Below are 21178 nucleotides of genomic sequence, written 5' to 3'. Positions count from 1 at the left end.
CACACATGAAAGTATAGTCAAAGAATGGAAAGTGATTTAGATTAGAGAACTTTCTTGTAAGTATTGATGACAATAAGGGATTTTTGATATTTTTCTAAGATGCATTGGATGTAATATCTGCAGCTACCTTTCTAAAACCTTAGCTGTCTTAAGAATAAATATCAAGAATTCTTCTTATTCCTAATCTATTGTGGTGGCCAAAGCCAATTCAGTGTTTTGATGGAAGCCCCAGCAGGGTAAGAAACTACTCTGCAGGTGCTCCATTATCTCCAGCTAGAGGATACAACACCAGCATTGATCCTCCTCCTCCTACACCACCACCTCCTCCTCCTCCTCCTCCTGCTCCTCCTCCTCCTCCTCTTCCTCCTTCTTCTTCCTCTTTCTCTCTCTCTCTTTCCCTCCCACCCTCCCTCCCCCTCTCTCTCTCCCTCCTCCCTCCCTTCCTCCCTCCCCCTTCTCTCTCTCCCTCCCTCCCTCCCCCCTCCCCCCTCTCTCTCTCCTTCCCTCCCTCCCTCCCTCCCCCCCCTCTCTCTCAGAATGAGAAAAGGCTAGTCCTTAGGGAAGTTTAAATTTGAAATATGTTTTCCTATAATGGCTCACCTCCAAGGTGTATTTCAAGCCTTAAACAAAATTCTGCCCAACTACGTGTCAGATGTGTATATCAAGAGATGATGAAGACACGAGAATCTTTTTGGGCCCGTGTTTATCCCCAATGTATCTCATTTCATTGCTCTGGGAATTGGGTTGGCCAATATATAATGACTTGACTTGGTTTCCAGTTGTTCATGGAGAACTGACAGCTGAGGACAGGCCCCTCTTATTGTATGTGCTTTATTTAGTGGATGAAAAGTCTTTTACCATCAAGTCAGGGTTAGAATTTTATGTGAAAGGTAAATATTACACTAAAGATTCAAAACTTGGTGTATGGTATATGTATGTTTGTTTCCTCATATATTCTGGATGTGAAGGTGAAAAACTCATGAAACATAAATGTAAATATTTTAGTTGTTTATTAAAAGCATTTCATTATAAAACTGGTGTAGAATATCCCTTTAAATTGATATTATATAGGACTTTGGTTTTGGTTAATCTTGTACAATGCATGCACTTTTGTTTGGATTTGCACCAAAGTTTCGGTTCCTAAGACCAACAGATTACAATTTTCCTAAAAAGGTAAAAAAGCCATATGAAGAGAGACAAAATGTGACTGATTTTATTTTTATTCACATTTTACAGCAACCACATGCAGAAAATTGCAAATAAAATTCTACTGTCTCTATCATTCAGGTGGGTAAGACTGTAGAAATACAAGCAATGAAGTATGTATATAAAATATAACATCAATATTTGAAGTGAAAAGAATCTAAGAAAGTCCAAACTGAGCAACAAGAGTTTCTACTGTTAAGATGTTGAAAAATAACCCGTGTGTGCCTTCATACTATAATCCAATTGATCTTGGAAAATTGTCTTAAGCTGGTCTTATAACTCAGAAAAAAATGGCATTTAAGCAAGTCTATGTAATGACATATGGCTATGTGTTTTTCTACTCATGAAAGTAAGTAAATATAAGTTGGGTGCTGGTGGCTCACATCTCTAATCCTTGCTGAAAGCTGAGGATTACCACTGGAAGCCAGCTTGGACAGGAAAGTTCTTGAGATTCTTATCTCAAATAAATGACCCAGAAAAAGCCAGAAGTGGCATTTTGGCTCAAGTGAGTTTGCTAGTCTTGAGCAAAAGCAGCTCAGGGACAGCACCTAGAGTACAAGGCTCAGGAATGGAAAAGGAAGAAGGAAAGACAGAAATACTGGAAGAATGAGAGGAGGGGTGTGAGGGAGAGGGAGATTGAGAGGGGGAGGGTGTGGGAGAGGGAGAGGGAGTGCAAGGAAGGAAGGAGGGAAGCAAGCAAGGAAGGAAAGTAGGAAAGAGGGAAAAGTATGGAGGGAGTGAGGAAAGAATGAAAGCAAAAAGAAAGGAAAGAATAACAAAGAAGTGTTAAACTTTTGGAAGTATAGGTTGTATTCTAATAACTCCCTTATTTATGTGATTCCTCCATTCTGGAAACACGTTCCTTAGGCTTCCACTCTACATATGAGAATAATTTTATACTGTGCCTTAGAGTACATAAAAATTAATAGTATTTTCATTTGAGTTTCAGTTTTAAAGACTTTGAAATCTTCTCAATTCATCGTCATAACGACATAAACGATACAATCAACCAATGGGTAGTTCGTTTAAAATATGTGACAGGAAGGCTTCAAAGCACTTAGAGTTCAATTCCATAAATATGTATGGAATTGAATTCTTTTTCATGTGTCCATAGCTGCGCAAGGAGCACCCCCAAATAAATAATCATATACATGTTAAAATCCTCAATAAAAATCTTAGGATCCAAGTGGGCATTAGTCATTTTAGGGCCTCATGCTTCCTGGACAGGCATTTTACTGACTGAACTAGACTTCTAGCCCTTCCTACTTTCTTATTTCTGAGGTAAGGTTTGGCTTTTTGCTGACTGGCCTGGACTTCAGTAGGAAGACTGAAGTTGCCTTATTGACCTGGCTGGGACAAGAGGCTCACATCATCACACCTAGCTTGTCTTGTTGAAGTGGGTTTGTGGAATTTCTTTGCTGGGGCTGGCCTTGACCTGGTATCCTCCTCAGTCTCATGAGTAGCTAATATCATAGCTATGAACCACCGCACACAGGCAGGTACTCCTTCAAGCGCTTAGGTCAGTTATGCCTTCACTGAGCTTTAACTATTACAGTCTGACAAAGATTCAGATTGATGACTTTTTATGTGCTAAAAGAAACTGATAGATTCATCTTCAGAATTTATCAATATTTAAAGAGTTTATACAGACAGACTAGTCGTTTCATTTCCATTTTTGTTCTAGCTTGCAGTTATTGTGTGGTTTCTACATACCCTCCAGTATACTGTTTAGGAGGGAATGTTGTTCACTATTCAGTGCTTCTATTGGATAAAAAACTGAACAATGTTTTTAGATAGGAATGCACTAATTCTTCATACCACTGGCCACGATAATCTTAAATAATGTCTTTTTAGCATCTGACATATAGTTTTAGGAATTGTTGAAATGTGGTGCCAAACTCTCATTGTCTTCATTTTAGGATTTTGGCAATACTACTGATTTCTGTCGATCTTGGTCTAATGGTAACAGATATTATAATTACGACCAGCAAACTACATATTCCATTAGAGTACAGAACAATTTCCCTTGTGATTGCTATATTTTTCCTTTTGGATGTTGTTCTACAAGTATTTGTGACAGGGTACTTTTTCTCTCTGAAGCCTAAATCTGAAGAACCCTACTGAGACTGGCTCCTCCACCAAGTAGCTCAGGCTCACTATTTCCCTTAACTGTGTGCTTGAAACTCCCATTTATCTCCTTGATTTACATAAAATAACATTTATTTGTCAGTCCTGGTGCTTGAACTCAGGGCCTGAGCGCTGTCCTTGGACATTTCTCAAGGCTAAAGAACTACCACTTGAGCCACAGCACCACTCCCAGTGTTTTTCTATGTATGTGGTGCCAAGGAATTGCACCAGGGACTTGGTGCATGATAGCAAACATTCTACTAGGACAAACTCCCAGCCAAATTTTTTTCAGGATACTAAATTAATTAGAAGATCAATCCAAACAAATGCGTGCCTCTTGAAAAGCATTCTTGAAACCAAAGCCCAAACCCAGATTTTCATTGAGTAGCTTTAATTAGTTTTATATTGCTTGAGACACTCTCATGGAGTAGTTGAGAAAAGTCTTTGAACAGATAAAGCTTAAAGGGATTTACCAAAAGGGACCAGGTAATTAATATGTCAATGTGTATGTTAAGAAGGAGAAGTATGAGTGCCAGGAGTCTGTCTTAATGGTGGAATGCCTGTCAAGCATGCAGAAAGACCCAAGTTCAATTCCTCGGTTCCACATATAGAAAAAGCCAGATGTGGTGCTGTGGCACAAGTAGTAAAGCTCTAACCTTGAGAAAGTCCAAGGACAGTGTTCAGGCCCTGAGTTGAAGCACCAGGACTTGAGAAAAAAAAGGAGAATAATCTGGGCCCAGTGTCTCATGCCTGTAATCCTAGCTACTCAGGAAACTGAGAACTGTGAATCACAGTTCCAAGCCATCCCAGGTGCTAAAGTCTGTGAGATTCCTATCTCCAGTTAACTACTAGAAAACCAGAAGTGTTTCTCTGGCTCAAGTGTTGCATGGTATCTTTGAGCTAAATAGCTCAGGGACAGTACCTAGTCCCAGAGTTCAAGCCCCATGACTGTTAAAAAATAGAAGGAGAAGTATATACTTGAGGTCTATAGATCAATACTTTGATTCTGACTGGAATTTCAAGTAATGATTGATAGTATGTGAAATACTAGATACTGCACTCTAAATAGTCCTGAGTTCATTGAAAGGAAAAGTTTCAATGAAAGCATCTGCAGGTGATGTGGAGATTGCTTATCATCTCATTAGTGAGATGTAGCAAGAAAGAAATAGATTGCTTCCCTCTCCTGCTTGCTGGTTTTCTGAAAAGTAGGATGGGTGAGGCAAGCCTTGGGGATGGGCTGCTGGGCGAGTCAGGCACTGGGTTTCCTAGCCTCCCTTTCTCCAAGTCATTTCAGAAGGCAGTGTATGTTCTTTCCTGAGGACTTGTTCTCCTTCTTCTCTTGAGCTAAGCAGAGTTATTCACTGCCAGGTTAGTCTGATCCTGACAGACTGCCTCAGAGTGTGAAGATGCTTTTCCTGGAGGACTAGTGCTCACTTCTGCAGGAGTCAGTGGTGGAAAGGAGTCTGGTAGATGGATGTCTGTCTTTGTCCTTTTAAGGACACAGCAGCCCCTTGGGATTCCATTGTGGGTGCAAGGACAGATTATGAGGTCAGAAGCGCAGTTCCTACCCATCTCATATGATACTCACATATTGATCTGGGGATAGTATGATGTACTGAAATTGTTGCTCAACAGAACTGTACACTTGCACTTGTCTTCTTCCAACTCCATTGGAGAAGGCAGTGCATACCTCTTGTCCAATGGCTGGGGTAGATGGCTTATCCATTAAGCTTTGATTGTCATCAGGTATGCAAGTATGTAATAATACAAATTTAGTACTTGAATACCTTCCACCAGTATTATGTTTTCTCTTTTCCAAATCCAGTCCATCCATTTCATAGAATCTATTACAATAACAATTTTAATGAAGTTGAGTCAAGTACTTTTTGCTCTAAAGATTTTCTTCTATCATCTTAAAGCAGATAACCATTTTTTTAAACTTTCTCTTAGAGGAAAAAGCATTATTTTTCAGATTTCCTCAATATTACAGATGCTGCCATCACTATCATTATTTTATTTATGGACATCACATACATATTCTTTAATGCTACATTTTTTAAAGATATCCAAAGGTAGGAAGCCCATGACTTAACTGTCACACTTTTCTTTCATTTGTTCCTTAATTTGTACTTATTCTTGTCTTAAATTGTGTATATTGAACTGATTTCTGTTTAAGTTCTGAACCTGATACTTTTTTTGAAAATAAAATATTAGGGATGATGACATGGATTGAGTGGTAGAGGCCTACTTAGCAAGTGTAAGAACCTGATTTCAAGGGACTGTAACACAAAAATGGAAGAACAAATGAAGGAAAAATGATACATTTTCATACCCTTGAGATCTAAAAAAAGACAGCATTTAAGGCCAGTTAAAGGTGTCTTCACTAAAGTACTTCCATTGGATATAGGAACTGGAACATCATTTTGAAATTCTCCCCTTGATGATCTACTAACCTGCTTTTCCTAATATTGCAAGTGTATTGACTTGAACATGTATGAAGTTTCAGTGGCTCTAGTTATACTTCTCTAAAAAATAGCCGATGGAAACCAGGAAATCCCGTATATGGCAACCCAGATAATGGATTTTTGCAATGGCAGTTTGGTAAAACGAAGAATGTTAAGGCAAAGTTAAAGCAGTAAGGGATTACTAAGTAATATGTGTATGGGTGTGGCTGTCTGTCTGTATCTGTGTCTGTGTCTGCCTCTGTCTCTATCTCCCTTTCCCTAAATGAGATAGAAAAATACCAATGTACACTGGAGGGCTAATGTTAGGAGGCTTTTAGCTATATTCATTAGAAGTCAACGAAATAGATACTTTCTTTACCAAAGTTTCTGAGAGGTCCAGTGTGATCCCCAAGTAAATATTGCTTTCACTAGGGTTTGGATCTGGAAAATAACCTCAATCCATATGGTCCTTCAATGGGCAACCTCAACACCACTTGAGACCTTGGTAGCAAGACAACACTTGAGGTAGCAGCTACAGCAGCTGAATCAAAATGGATCGGAGTCAGAGTCATGGTCATGGCCAGAGGTAGCATGAAGGATGATAAGGACAAGAAAAGGAAATATGAATTACCTGTACCAACTAGAGTGGAGAAATAGAAGAAGAAAACGAAGTGACCAGATGCTGCCAGCAAACTGCCACTGGTGACACCTTACACTCAGTGTCGCTTGAAATAACTGAAGTTAGAGATAATTAAAGATTATCTTCTCATGGAAGAAGAATTTCTTAGAAATCAGGAACAAATAAAGCTATTAGAAGCAAAGCAAGAGGAGGAAAGATGGAAGGTGGATGACCTGGGGGGGACCCTGATGTCGGTAGGCACCTTGGAAGAGGATCACTGATGACATTTGTGCCATGGTGTCCACATCTGTGGGCTCTGAGCACTGTGTCATCATCCTTTCCATCCTGGACAAGAACCTGCTGGAACCAGGCTGCTCAGTCTTGCTCAACCACAAAGTGCATGCGGTGATAGGGATGCTAATGGATGACACGGTCCCCCTGGTCACAGTGATGAAGGTGGAGAGGCTCCCCAGGAGACATATGCAGATATGGGTGGCTTAGACAACCAAATCCAGTATATTAAGGAATCTGAGGAATTGCCTCTCACTCATCCTGAATATTATGAAGAGATTGGTATAAAACATCCATCATTCTCTATAGGCCACCTGGCACAGGTAAAACTGTTGGCTAAAGCAGTAGGAAATGAAACATTGGCCACTTTCTTGAGAGAGGTGGGCTCACAACTTATTCAAAAGCACCTAGGCAACGGGCCCCTACTTGTATGGGAATTGTTTCGAGTTGCAGAAGAACACGAACCATCCATTGTGTTTATTGATTAAATTGATGTCATTGGCACCAGAATGTAAGATTTGGACTCTGGAGGTGAGAGAGAAGTTCAGAGAACCATGTTGGTGCTGTTAAGCCACTTGAATCGTTTTGATTCAAGGGGGGATGTGAAAGTGATCATGGCCCCAAACCAGATAGAAACTTTGGATCCAGCACTGATCACACCAGGCTTCATTGACAGAAAGATTGAGTTCCCCCTGCCAGATGAGAAAAAAAAATAAGCTCACCTTCCACATTCATAAAAGCATGACTGTCCTGGCAGACAACGTGACTCAAGATGACTTGATCAGGGCAAAGATGATCTCTCTGGGGCCAACAATAAGGCAATCTGTACGGAAGCTGGGCTGATGGCCTTGAGGGAACGCAGAATTAAAGTAACAAATGTAGACTTCAAAAAATCTAAAGAAAACCTTGTTTATTAAAAACAAGAAGGCACACCTGAGGGGCTCTATCTCTAGGAACCACAACTGCCTCAGGAAAGTGATGGGAGTTTTCCTGGCTCTCCATTGGGAAGCCATTAGTGCCTGCCCAGTGGAAACCATGGGTCAGATGATTTTACTAAAAATTCCCCTTTGTCTTAGGAAATGTGGCTTGTAGGTCTCACATCTGGCAATCTCTGTTGTCTATGCTGTGCAGCACTCTGCTTCCCAATAAAGTGCGTTTTTCAGAAAGAAAGATAGAAAGAAAGAAAGGAAAAAGAAAGGAGGAAGGAAAGAAGGAAGGAAGGAAGGAAGGAAAGAAGAAAGGAAGGAAGGACGGATGGACAGAAAGGAAGAAAGGAAGGAAGAAAAGAAGAAAGAAAGAGAGAGAGAGAAAGAAGAAAGAAAGAAAGGAAGAAAGAAAGAAGGAAAGAGAGAAAGAAAAGATGAAAGAAAGAAAGAACACATCAGCCTCCACCCTAGACCACTGAATTGGAAACTCTGGGATCTGTGAACCATGGTTGAAGCAGTTCTGCCAAATGAATCTTGTTGGACATGACCACACCTTTGTGTTTCTGAATGGAGGAGAAACACCAGCCAGTATGGTTGGGAAGTATTGCAACCTGTTCCCTGCCTGATATGCATGTACTAGCTGTAGGGAGCCTCTGTTACTAAAAGGAACAACACCAATGTACAAACAATCAGAGTCCATTTGGGGGGAAGATGAAAACTAAAATAGTCTATAAATCTGAATGAACTCATTACTGTTTGTCCAGACAGTAATTTCTCAATCTTAGCATTACTGATATTTTGAGAAGATAGTTATTACTTTGGTAGGGAAGAGAGGACAAAAACATCCTATCATTCTTCCTAGATTCATATTTATTGTAGGGTGTTTACTAGCAGTCCTAGATGTGATTAGCACCTGCATCCATTTGGTTGTGACCACCAAGTATGTCCATATGTTACCCAGTGTCCTCTGGGATGAGGGGTATAGCTGACTGTTAGAGCACTAGAGCAGAACGTGGAGGCCATGGGGGTGGTGCAGAGCAATGTAACATATGTACACAGATTTAAACGTATGTATTGATGAACTCTGCTCTTTCTGAACTAAAAGTATGTATCTATAAATTTTTAGAATGATTGTATTCTTTCGGCTTCTGAGGCTGATAACACTTATGAGGATCTTTTACCTTGCAACTCAGAAAAGACATCTAGAAAAATTAATCAGAAGACTGGTAAGTGGGCAGGACATGTTTGCTTCCCATCCTGGTAAAAGTTTTAGGTAACAATATCAAATTCTTTGTGGTTGACTTCTGTTTTACAGCTTCATCATTTTTGTTCCTCCCAGGTGTCTGGCAATAAGAGACGATATGCCAAGGATGGATTTGACCTAGATTTAACTTACATCACTGGTTTGTGAAACTTAACTGTTGATTGACTTCTCTTAATTATATTACTGTTTTTTGAAACTTGTCATGTGATTGACTTATGTTTAATCCACATTTTCCTTTGAAGTAAGAATATTCCCTTTGATTTTCCCAAACTACAATGTTTTTTATCTAAGGCACATTGGTTTGAGCTTTTTGTTTTTGATTTGTTACTACGTTGGCTTCTTTGGTGGTTCTGGGAAAAGAACTCAGTCTCTTGCTTGCTTGGGAGGCTCTCCTACTTCTGCCACACCACTAGCCCTTTTTATGTAATTGTTATTTTCAAGGTAGGCTCTTGCTTTCTGTCCCAGCTTTTCTGTGCTCCAGTTCTTCTACTTGTATACCATTGCACCAAGCCATTTATTGACATGAAGTCTTTCCATGTTCCTCAGATCTTTGCCTCCTGAATAGCTGATTTCCAAGATTGAGCCAAAAATGCCTAGCTTTTTTGCTTTCTCTCTCTTCTTTTTTGTTTCTCTTCTTTCTTCCTTTCTCTGTCTTGCTCACCTTCTCTTCTTTCTTCTTTCCTTCCTTCCTTTCCATACTCTCAAAGTATTTTTCTCAATGATTTCATAGGCTACTGTGTTATGGTAATATATTGGTAGATTACATCTGGGCACAGATAATCTCATTCATTTCAAACCAAGACTCCCTGGTGGTTAGACAGTAAATACGGTGCAATTTCAAGTGGCTCCATTAAAATTTCACTTATTATTTATTCAGTTTTGTTAGCTATCTAAGCATCCAAGGGAAAGAGACCTTAATCTTCTAAAATCCCAGAGAACAAGTACATTATCCATGAGGTCAGGTTTGCTAAGGGAAGAGGGCTTCAAACACTAAGTTCCAGTTGAGCCTAAGGGTATTATGATATTGCATAGCTTATTTATTTACTTTTGTAATGTATTGTCAGTCCTGGGGCTTGAACTCAGAACTTGGGAACTGTCCTTGAGCTTCTTTTGCTCAAGGCTAGCACTTTACCAGTAGAGCCACACTGCCACTTCTGGTGTTTTCTGTTTATGTTGTCCTGAGGAATCCAACTCAGAGTGTTTTTGCATGCAAGTCAAACGCTCTGCCACAAAATCACCTCCCTAGACCTCTATTGCTTTATCTTAATGCATCATCTTGGTTATGTCACTATCATATCAACTCTTCTTGTACGCTGAGAAAAGAACCTGGATAGATGTACAAATAATTTTTGTTATTGTTGTTCCCATCTGTACTGAATTTCCTAATAGGGATTCTTTTGCCAGGACAGTTCCTGGCACTGAATTCAAGCCCCAGGATTGGTAAAAAAAATATATATATATATATATATAGTTTAAGAGAAAATACAGAACCTCACGCATCATTAGAAAAATACAGGTGGAAACTACAATGTGATATCACTGCAACATTCCAACAAGCATGGCAATTATTGAATAGATAAGAGATAACACATGCTAGTAAACCTGTGGAGAAAGATGGCCTTTGACAAGCTATTGATGGGGATACCAATTAGCATAACCATTCTAGAAAACTGTGTGAAGATTCTCAAACAAATCACCCTTCAATGATCCTGGCATCCAATCATACCTCGACTGGGTATTGATGCGACTTTAAGAGATCATTATGTGGCAGAGACGTATGCACCCGTGGTTAATAGCTCACTGCCCAGCAGTGAATAGCCAAGGGATGAAATGCACCTCTTCAGTGTCCATCCAACGTGAATGGTGTGGCACCTCTAATGATAGCACATTGTTTACTCCTGCAAACAACTATCTTTGTCAGCAACACAAAAGGAGAAGTTATATGTTAAAAAAATAAGCCAAATGGCAAGTATGGAATATGCGAAATAGCAAAGCATTGATTTCAAAGAAGGTGAGCCTAGACTAGTGAATACCAGAAACTTGGGTGCGTCAGAAGGAGGAAGGTTTGGAAAAAGGTTGATCAATGAGCAAGAGATTATAATGACATAAGAGGTAACTTTTCACTCAGCTGTTGCACAGTAGATTGATTACATACAACAGCATTGTGTTATATATTAATGAAGAAGAAAGGATTTTAAAGTTTCACTATGATGTTATCTAATGCTTGACATAATAGTTGTATTTAACCTGATTTATGTACATACATGTGTGTGTTTTTGTGTGTGTATATGTATATACATGTGTGTGTCTCAAAATCTCATGTGGTACTTATTAATATGCATGATATTTATTCTTCTGTATGTATCAATAAATAACAACACGGTACCACATACCTAGAAAAAAGGCGGAAGTGGTAGTGAGGCTGAAGTGGTAGAGCTCTAGCCTTGAGAAAGTCCTAGGACAGTGCTCAGTCCCTGAGCTCAATCCCAGGACTGGCAAAAAACAACAACAGCAACAATAAAACAATGGGTGCTTAATTGAAAAACCATAATTATGTAATGCATGCTTATATAAATAAACCTTTACTGATGCAGACTCCACATTGCCCTCATGTTACATTTGCCTATTAATGCAATTATGTATGAGGGCGTGCAATGAACACAACTATCAAATTGTTGACAATGTTCTGGCATTTATATTCACTTTCCAAACACTGAAAGTGTTCTTTTGAGTATTCATTACCATAGACCAGTTTTAATGTTTCTTGAGTTTCTCATAGTAGAATCATATGGTAGCTCTTTTGTAACTGTGTTTCTATCAGCAAAATAAATTCTAGGTTTGTGCCCTGGTTGTTCTTTTAAAAATAGGATTAATATTTATAGATCTGTGGAAAATGCACACACAGAAAATATAGTGTTATATACTGCTCCAAAGAGTCATGAAATGCATTATATTCTGCAAATCCATTTGGTAGAAAGGAAAATGTGCAAATATGACAAAATAAACCTAGAGGAAGTGTAAATTTGGCAGCTGGAAGTTTTTGAGGGGACATTTTATAGCTCATATGACTTTAAATATTTGAGTTTGAAAACAATAAGGGTAAACATTGTACTTTGTGTTGATCTGTACATCATAAACATAACACTGAACAAACTTAATTCCTGAGGAGGCTAAGCAGGTCATATGCTCCTGCTTGTCCTTCAAAGGGAAGAAGGTTTCAGCATTGTATTTTGAACAACACTGAATATAGAAAGAAAAGGGTCAGAGTGCAGATGTGTGGGACACAACCACAGTTACTGGAGAAACAAACACAGTGAGGAAGCATCAACAAGTCTGGCCACTTCTGTATGCAGTCAGGCCATGTCCCTTTGCCTCTAAGTCAAGTAAAAGCTACTTTTGCTGGAAAATACAATGTGTTCTTGATCTTAGCCATGCTCTCTTGCAGTCACTTCATAGATATCTAGGGATCCAGGAAGAACAGGATTTATAAAACTGCAAAAGGCAGACTGCTTTCCAAACACAATGCCTTTTCTTGTCATCTTGAAGAGAAAAATCCAGAACTATAAACACTGGCCAGGCCCCAGAGACAAAGGCTAAGGGCAGGTCATTCAGACTGAGACTTGGACAGATTTAACATGCCTACCTTAATGCCTCCAGCACCTTCCTGTTTAATATGAGGGTCTATCTGGAGATAGACAAGAATTAGAAGGCATGAATGCTTGGCTGCTTTGTCCTTCAGAACAAGGGGGGAGCTAGTGTATACTCTTAGGTCAAAAGAAGCATTTCACAGACTTGAAGAAGAAGAAAATCAGAAGATTAAAGCTGTGACAAAAGCGTTTTCAAAAGTAGACAGCATGTTTTACTAGTATCTTTAAGTAGTTGTACAAAGGAGCCGCCTTCAACAATATAGTTTAGGAATGTATTTATCCTTTTTAGGAAGTGGCTCGTTTCTTCAACACCAGACATTATTTTGTATACAACCTTTGTAGTATGTATATCACTTTAATATATTTGCTACTGTAGATATGTAAGAAAGTCACCTTGGGCATCTTTCATTTCATCGTAAATATTACATAGTAAGAAGTCAGATCAGAAATCTCTGTATTGCGCTGGTGCTGTGTGGTAGGAAAAGTGAGCTTGGCAGCACAACATTCCCTAAGAGAGAGATGGGCCAGTGAGAGCGAAGAGGCAGACTTGCAGAGGAAGTGCTCAGGAAAGATCTGCTCGTGCTCTTATGCTCAATCAACTCTTCCTGCCTTTCATGCCAGATTGTATCACAGACAATTCAGCAAGTATGTTCTATGATCCACCAGAAAGGGTTGGTGATGAGAACAAGGCGCGTGATGAGAAACGACAAAAGAAAACAGAAGAAAGAGAAGAATGTGCCCCCAGTTTCTCTGCTGTGTCTGTCTTCAGTTTTTCTCCTGTCTAGACATTAACACCTGTCTAGATTTTTTTTATGGTGGTGTGGGGTTTTTTTGTACTTTATTTAGGGTTAATGTATAGAGGGGTTACAGTTAGATTTTTTTAGGTAATGGTTACATTACTTCTCAAACCGTGATACCCCTTCTCATGTTTTTGTCTCCCTTTCACTGCCCCCTGATTTCCCAATCATGATTTTTATGTACATTTTATTGTCAGAATAAACATTTAATGATGTTTTCAGGGACTGAGCATTTAGACAGCACCATTAACCTCTGCTTAGTGGTACCTATGTAGTATTGTCGATTAAGCAGTCTAGAAAATAGAATAAGCAGAATGCAGGATGATAGGATATGCAGTCTAGAAGATCGAATAATCACTCTGTTAGAAGGTTGAAGGTAAGGAATATGAAGCATGAGCTGATTTTAGATTACTTGGGATGAAAAAGTCTTTAAGGACAAGAATCTGTCCCTAACGTCCTTCATGTCTCTTTGGCTCTTTTGTCCACTGGTCTGCTTGTGTTCCTCTCTGGACCTTTGTGCTGGTGATGTTAAAAATCCTTTTAGAACAATGGAAAGGAGATAAGAATTCCTAAGAGAAATTTTAAACTTCGTTCCTAACTTTCATGTCAGTAGGTATACAGCTCTGTCACATATCTCATTTCTTCTAGGCGAACGGTCTTATGACCCCAAGTATTTTCATCACCGTGTGCATAGAATAATGATAGATGATCACAATGTCCCCACTCTTGAGTAAGTCTGATGCCACACTGATGGTCAGAAAAGCACTAAATTCACTGGGCTTGAAATTTGGGAATGAATTTTAATTAACTAAAAATCCTTATTAAACCAGAGAGATGGTCCCAAGCTCCTTGAGCTGATTCAAAACTTTGGAAGGGTAGCAGGGTATAAAATTAACCCTCAAAAATCAACTGCCTTCCTCTACGCCAACAGTGAGAAGAATGAGGCAACAATCAGGAAAGCAACTCCTTTTGCAATAGCCTCAATGAAAATAAAGTACCTAGGAATTACCTGAACTAAGAACGTAAAGGACCTTTTGGATGAAAACTTTAAAACTCTGAAAAAGGAAATTAATGCTTGAAGTCTTGAACTGTATCCCACATAGCAAGTGAACTAGAAAATAACCCACAAAACCACAGGAAACACTGGTGTAGATTCATAAGGCATGAACTCTTGTTCATCCTTTCATAAAACCTTTGTTTAGCAGAGGTGAACACTTAAATGGAGCAAGAAAACTCATTTCTAGGAAAAGGCAGGAAATTCAGCCTTGTAGAGTCAGTTTTTGGTGAATTATAGGCATTTGGGAAGGACAAGTAGGTGTAGAAATTCACATAGTATTTGACTGTGTAGAATTCAACAATTCAGTGCTGATAATAAGGAGCAGAGTACACATACATCCAGAGGAGTCAGCCAAAAAAGTTCAGACACCTGAATATAGATAGAATGTGTATAAAGATGCACTGAAAACAAGCACCAAGATTGTGAGGAACTAGTTTGAAGGCCACAGCAGTGCAGCTTTTGTCTGTGCCATTCTGCCCTTTGACAAGTTGGGTGAATGACTGAGACACCAGTGAGGAGATGCAGTTCTTCTTCTACTGAGCAGAGAAGAGAACTCTTAAAAAATCCTCATCAAACCACCTGTGTATGAAACCCAATTCGAGGGGTTGTATGCATTTTCTAGAGTACAAGAAGAAATAATCACCAAGTAAGTGCCTATGCACTAACAATTTACATCACAGCACTGGGGGATACGGGTCTCCAAGGAGTAATGTCCTCAGTTGGTGTCTGGACCTAAACACCCGATGAGTCCATGTCCTTGTCATCTCAGTGCTTTAGAATATTGTGACAATACCAGTATACAAGACAGAGTATTGGTATCACCATGTCCTCGTGTTCTATTTTGAAACTTAATTGGAAAGTTCAAGGCTCTGAGTTCATATCTCACCACCGGAGAGAAGTGGTAGAGGGGTAACCTAAGCTGGAGATGTCGCTCAACTGGCAGACCACATGCCTAGCATGCACACGGCCATGCCTTCAATACACAGCACTGTAGACAAAAAGTGTGATTTCTCTGATATTGTCCAAATTAACGTTTTGTGTATTTGCAATGTTGAAAATGTGGACAATATACTCACAAATATTATCATATACTGAACTGCCCAGCCAAATACCTGGCATATCCATGTACTTGTCCTCTGAGTGTTAAGCCATTCTGGAATATAACAATACATAGTATACTCGAAAGCCTGTCCATATCTTGCTCAGGGATGCAATTATGTTCAATTTTGAAATGAAACAGAAACAGTAGACAAAGTCAAAGACATTTTCCGTTGTGATGTCAAGTACTTGCAACCACAATGCTTAGTCAGATAATCACAGTCTGTGTATGCCACTCACAATAAGTCCTGGGACGTGACAAAGATTTCAGATGAGGAAGAGCTATTTGACCTTGCGTCAATCCCTCATACCCCAGGACTCTGCAGCTTGAAATGCTAAGCATCACTTTGGATGGAGTCCTGCATTCCACCTGCAGATGCTTTTATCCATCAGAGCGGCAGGACAGACAGCCAACACTAGAGCAAACAAGAAATAGAGAAGACATAGAAGCAGAAATTTAGATGTTATATCATATTGAACTCCTATTAGCACATGAAATGCAAAATACATAAAGCAACAAAAGCACAATGAACACTGAATTAGGTTAGCTAGGAAAGTAATATGTCTCAATCTTGCATAAAAGCTTTGTTTTGGAGAGTTTACATTTTAACTTTTGCTAGAAGAAGCTTCATTTCTAGACAAAAGCAGGAAATACCCTTTGCATTTACAGTATGTAAAGTTGGTATTAGGTGCACTATTGCTAACATCAATGAAAAACCAAGTCTATGAATTCACATGGTCCTTGACTGTGTATAGTTTAATCATGTAGCACAGATGAAAATGAACAGCCGGGCACTGATGGCTCATGATTGCACTCCTATCTACTCAGGAGCCTAAGCTCTGAGGATCAGAGTTCAAAACAACCAGGCAAGAAATCTGAGAGACTCTTTTCTCCAGTAAACCATCAGAAAACTTAAAATGATGCTGAGGTTCAAAGCAATAGAGTACTATCCTTGAGCTGATGAACTGAGACAACACCCAGGCCATGAGTTCAAGGCCCATGACTTAATCAAACAAAAATGAACCATACTTGTGAAGTCTTCCATCAAAGGCTAGATATCTGCATATAAATACACATGTGTATAAAGATATGTAGAGACCAAGGAGCTATTTTCAAAGTCATAGCAGTGCAGCTGTTGTGAATGAATGAGAAACAGTGAGCAGACACCTTCTCAGAGGAAGAGGTAAGAATGACAAAGAAAAAGAGGATGTGCAATCCACCATCCCTAGCCATAAAGGAAATGCAAATCAAAATGTCTCTAAGATTCCATCTTATTCCAGTTACATTGCCCAACATTAGGAGTTAGAACAACAAATGCTGGGGGGATTTGAGGGAAAAGGAATCCTATTTCACTGTAAACTAATACAACCGCTTTGGACAGCAGTCTAGAGGTTCCTCAAAAAAATCCCTTAACTGTGACCTAGCCATATCATTTCAGGGCATCTATCCAGAAAAACACAAGCCAGAACACTGTAAATACAGTTGCACCTCTATGTTCATTTTTGTAATATTCATAATAGCCCAGTTATGGGAACAGTCCAGATGGCCTACAGTGGTGAGTGGATCCAAGTGATGCAATACTGATACACAATGTAGTTTTACACTGCCATTAAAAATTATGTAATTTGGGGTCGGGTGTTTGGCCTAGTGGTAGAATGCTTGCCCAGGATGCACAAAGACCTGGGTTCAATTCCTTGGTACTACATATATGGAAAAGCCAGAAGTGGTGCTATGGCTCAAGTGTTAGAGCACTATCTTTGATTAAAAAGCCAAAGGACAATGCTCAGGCCCTGCGTTCAAACACAGAACTGACCAAAAAATAAAATAAAAGAATGTAATTTGGGAGCCTGGAGTGTGGCCTAGTGGTAGAGTGTTCACCTACCATGTACAAAGCCCTGAGTTCAATTCCTTAGTATCTCATATTAGAAAAAAGCTGGAAGTGGTGCTGTGGCTCTAGTGGTAGCGTGCTAGCCTCAAAAATCCCAAGGACACTGCCCAGGCTCTGAACTGAAGCTCCAGGAATGGCAAAAAAAAATCTGTCATTTGCGAGTTAATGGATGGGCCCAGAACAAATCATATTAAGTGAAGATAAGTCAAGTTCAGAAAGACAAATGACACATAGGCAGAGAATAAATCTAAAATACATGGTGACATGATAAGTCATAGAGGACTCTGGTCAATCATATATCGTTAGACCAAAGCAGGCGCTCTTGGAGGAGGAACAAAGAGCCTCTCTGCTTCTGTCTATGGGGAGGATAAGGGAGGTACACAAAAGTGGAAGGACAGAGAGTGAACAAATGAAGTAGTGATATTCAGTAGAAATCATGTAGAAAATGAACTATATAACTCGTGGAAGGGAACAGAGGTGAAATATGGGAGAGAATAAAGGAGGGGATGTCATTATCTAAAGACAAATATATTCATTACCTGACTTGTGATATGGTAACCCCTCTGTATATCACCTATATAATAAAAAGAAAATTGCAAAAGCAGCAAGAAAGCACAACACAAAAAGCTGCCACTCTAAACACTTAAACAGAAAGGTTCCATTGTTGAACTGATGTTGCAAAACTAAATGGGTCTATCACAAATCTGTCAAACACAAAGACATAGAAAAATGATGAAAAAATTATAAGCAACTACTTTATATGAGAACAAATCGCACTAATCATTTAGCTGTAGAGAAATACTAACCAGAATGTATGATCTAGGAAGTCATATAATGTCAAGAGTCATATGTACTTTTTAATTACATAACAATATTGCATTCTTATATTTTTGAATGGGAAAGATTGGATAGTAATATTCACAAAAGACATGTGGAAAATAATGATGGGCAAGTAGAAATCCATACTACCTGTAAAGAGGCTTGTGTGTGTATATGCATGTGTACATGCACATGTATATATGTTTATATGTATATATGTATATATGTACGTATATATGTGTATATATGTAGGCAAGTATGTCTGTGGCCCACTGAATACACACAAAGAAAGCCAGAAGTTGGCATGTAGGAAGATCATAATGAGGACTAATCTTACACAGAGTGTCACTGTCTATATTTCTGCATAGTCATATTGTAGTATATGCTTGCACTATTGTATCTTTAGGAGTTCTCTGAAAAAAAGTGTAAAAGGTTATTAGTCAAATCTTTACTTTTCCCAGTAAAATGAAAGGTTGGAGATAAATGAGCACCTAATATGCATAGATACAAGGGGGTTAATACTAATTTGTTGTAATCACATATATATGAAATATGTGTGGACATATGTATCTTGGTGTTTTTCTTTGGATATGTATGTACATTTTCATACATGAGCCTCTATCTATGTATATATTATACATATTATACCCACAACACAGATTACAGTATTATATAAGATATGCTATATGTAATACCTAATATAAACCAGATTTACTATATATACGGTACATATAAGCATATGTAGTATATATTCACACACAAAATACTCAGAATGTGGAATTTGCATTGGGGAAGTTCATATATAAAAACTGCAGTACAGATATCACTGTCCCCATTTTTGCATGTTCATTGTAGCATGAGATGTACCTTTCTGATTTATTTGGATAAATGTATAACATGTTAAAAGACAGCATTGTCTTTCTTCTAGTTTTTTAGCTACATTATGCTTTTTGACCATTGCAAATTAAGTGTAGTGATCTGAATGTATCGTTGGCATTTCTATGTGAGCTTAGTCACATGTCACTGATTGCTATTAAAAAACTTTCAGAATTATACCTACTTTCTGTTTCAAAATTATCTGATTAGTTCAAATAAGTTGCCTTACTTCTACTTCATTATTTTGTGGAAGCTGCTTTAAAGCATTAAGGGCTATTGCATCTGACGCAGCTTCCACAGAAAGTTAAAATATTTCAATTTCCAATATACTTATGGGGTCAAGAAACACAAAAATGTATCTTTTCTCATTGTACCTTTGTGCTTATATTAGCACTATTCAAAAGAGCTGAAGCTGGGCACTGGTGACTCACGCCTGCCATGCTAGCTACTCAGGAGACTGAGATCTGAGGATCACTATGCAAAGCCAGCCTAGGCAGGAAATCCATGAGACTCTGATCTCCAATTAATCACCAGAAAAACGGAAGTGGCACTGAAACTCAAAGTGATAGAGCCCTAGCCTTGAGCAGAACAGCTCAGGGAAAGAGCCCAGGCCCAGAGTTAAAACCCCATGACCCACAAAAAAACAAAAGCTACCTATTCACCAATGAGTACATATAAAACTGCTGTGTGTGGACGAAATGAGGAACGAGTCTGCTCTAAAAATGGAATGATATCATTATCAGGAAAATGGATAGGAGAACTCAGCATGCTAAGCCAAATACATCACACTGAGAGCTAAATGTCACATTTTTCTCTCCATTTGGTAAATTTAGATTTAAAGATGAATAATAGGAATGTACAAGAGGACCTTTTGGGGGAAGGACAGCAGTGGGGAGTGAGGACATGACAGGAGAAGGTATGGGACATATATAAAATGCTCTTTAGTATACTATCTGATAAAGTCAGAGCAACGGTTGAAATTATTCCGAGAGTGGAGAGCACATGTATGGAGGATACTGGAAGCACCACTGTAAACAACAAAGGTATTCCAATAAAAACAACCCCAAATCTGTAGACATTCAGAATGAGAGCTTGAAGTTTAAAAAAAATACCCAGATCTCCAATTCTATTATGAACACTGAATGATAGCAATATTAACTGAACACAAGGCAGTCAAACAAGTCAGGATGTCAAAAAATGAAGTGTAATCATTCAAACTTTGCAAACCAGTGGAACATATTGAAATGCAACTGACCCTGCTCAGGTACTACTGGTCCAGGCTCTCAACTGAAGTGTATGCATTTGAGGAAGAAGTCACATGGTTTTCTCCAGGAGGGAAACTTCCCTTCAATTCTTCATCATGTGGAAGTTTTTTCATAGAAGACCCCTCGCTGGTAGGATTTGTGACAGGAGTATGGGCAAGAGACTGAGAGTGTGCAATCACCAAGGAAATTCCTTCAATGGCCTCCTTCATGCTGTCCACAGTCCTGTGAAGTTTGCCAAGGACAAGTACCAGCATTTTCTTAGTCAATAAAGAACTCCTTAGAGGTATTCAGTGGTATTTTACATGGAGAAATGCTCATCATGAGGCAAGGCAGACTCCTCTGAGACCAATTCAGACAACTGAGAGAAGACATTAGAATCATCTGCTCCATTTACTTGATGTGTAATCTATAAATTAAATAACAGTATTTCAAAATGTATATGTATTTCAGAAAATACATTCAATCCCATACATCAAATTACATCTGGTAATTATTCATTACCAGACCTGGAGTTCTTTTTGCTTCTTAAAGGTTAGAGGAAAAATTAAAAAGCAAATGCATAAGATAAAGATGTAAAGATCCTATTTCAGCTATAATTCATGGCTACTATTCCTTAATTAGTATTCAAAATTAATTAAGTAAAAATGTTTGAATTCGTAAAAAATTAACTTTGTTGTTTTCAGTGTCTTTATCACTGAGCTCTTTTCTTCTGATTTTCATGTGAAACCACTGTTGTTGCGGCCATGGTTGTTGTCAGGTCATTGTTCATGTCATTCAAGCATGTGACTATAGAAAAACCTTACAAATATACAGAAGTACGGCTGGTGAGAATATTTCAGCAAGCAATTAACTC

The 21178-nt window shown here is 38.8% G+C and overlaps 1 long non-coding RNA gene and 1 pseudogene across 1 annotated transcript; one reads left to right on the top strand and one right to left on the bottom strand.

Moving 5' to 3' along the window:
- Positions 1 to 6328: 6328 nt before the first annotated feature.
- On the top strand, positions 6329 to 7640 carry LOC150039038 (26S proteasome regulatory subunit 4 pseudogene; annotated as a pseudogene).
- Positions 7641 to 15633: 7993 nt separating this feature from the next.
- LOC150039037 (uncharacterized) lies at positions 15634 to 20727 on the bottom strand. Its single transcript, XR_016534545.1, has 2 exons — positions 20316 to 20727; positions 15634 to 15892 (listed from the first exon to the last, which is right to left on the bottom strand). It is a non-coding gene; the product is annotated as an uncharacterized LOC150039037 (long non-coding RNA).
- Positions 20728 to 21178: the final 451 nt, after the last annotated feature.

Source organism: Megascapheus bottae, unplaced genomic scaffold (genome assembly GCF_031878675.1).
Source record: "Megascapheus bottae isolate mThoBot1 unplaced genomic scaffold, mThoBot2.hap1 HAP1_SCAFFOLD_50, whole genome shotgun sequence".
Taxonomy (NCBI): domain Eukaryota; kingdom Metazoa; phylum Chordata; class Mammalia; order Rodentia; family Geomyidae; genus Megascapheus; species Megascapheus bottae.
This window is presented reverse-complemented; position numbering and strand designations above follow the sequence as displayed.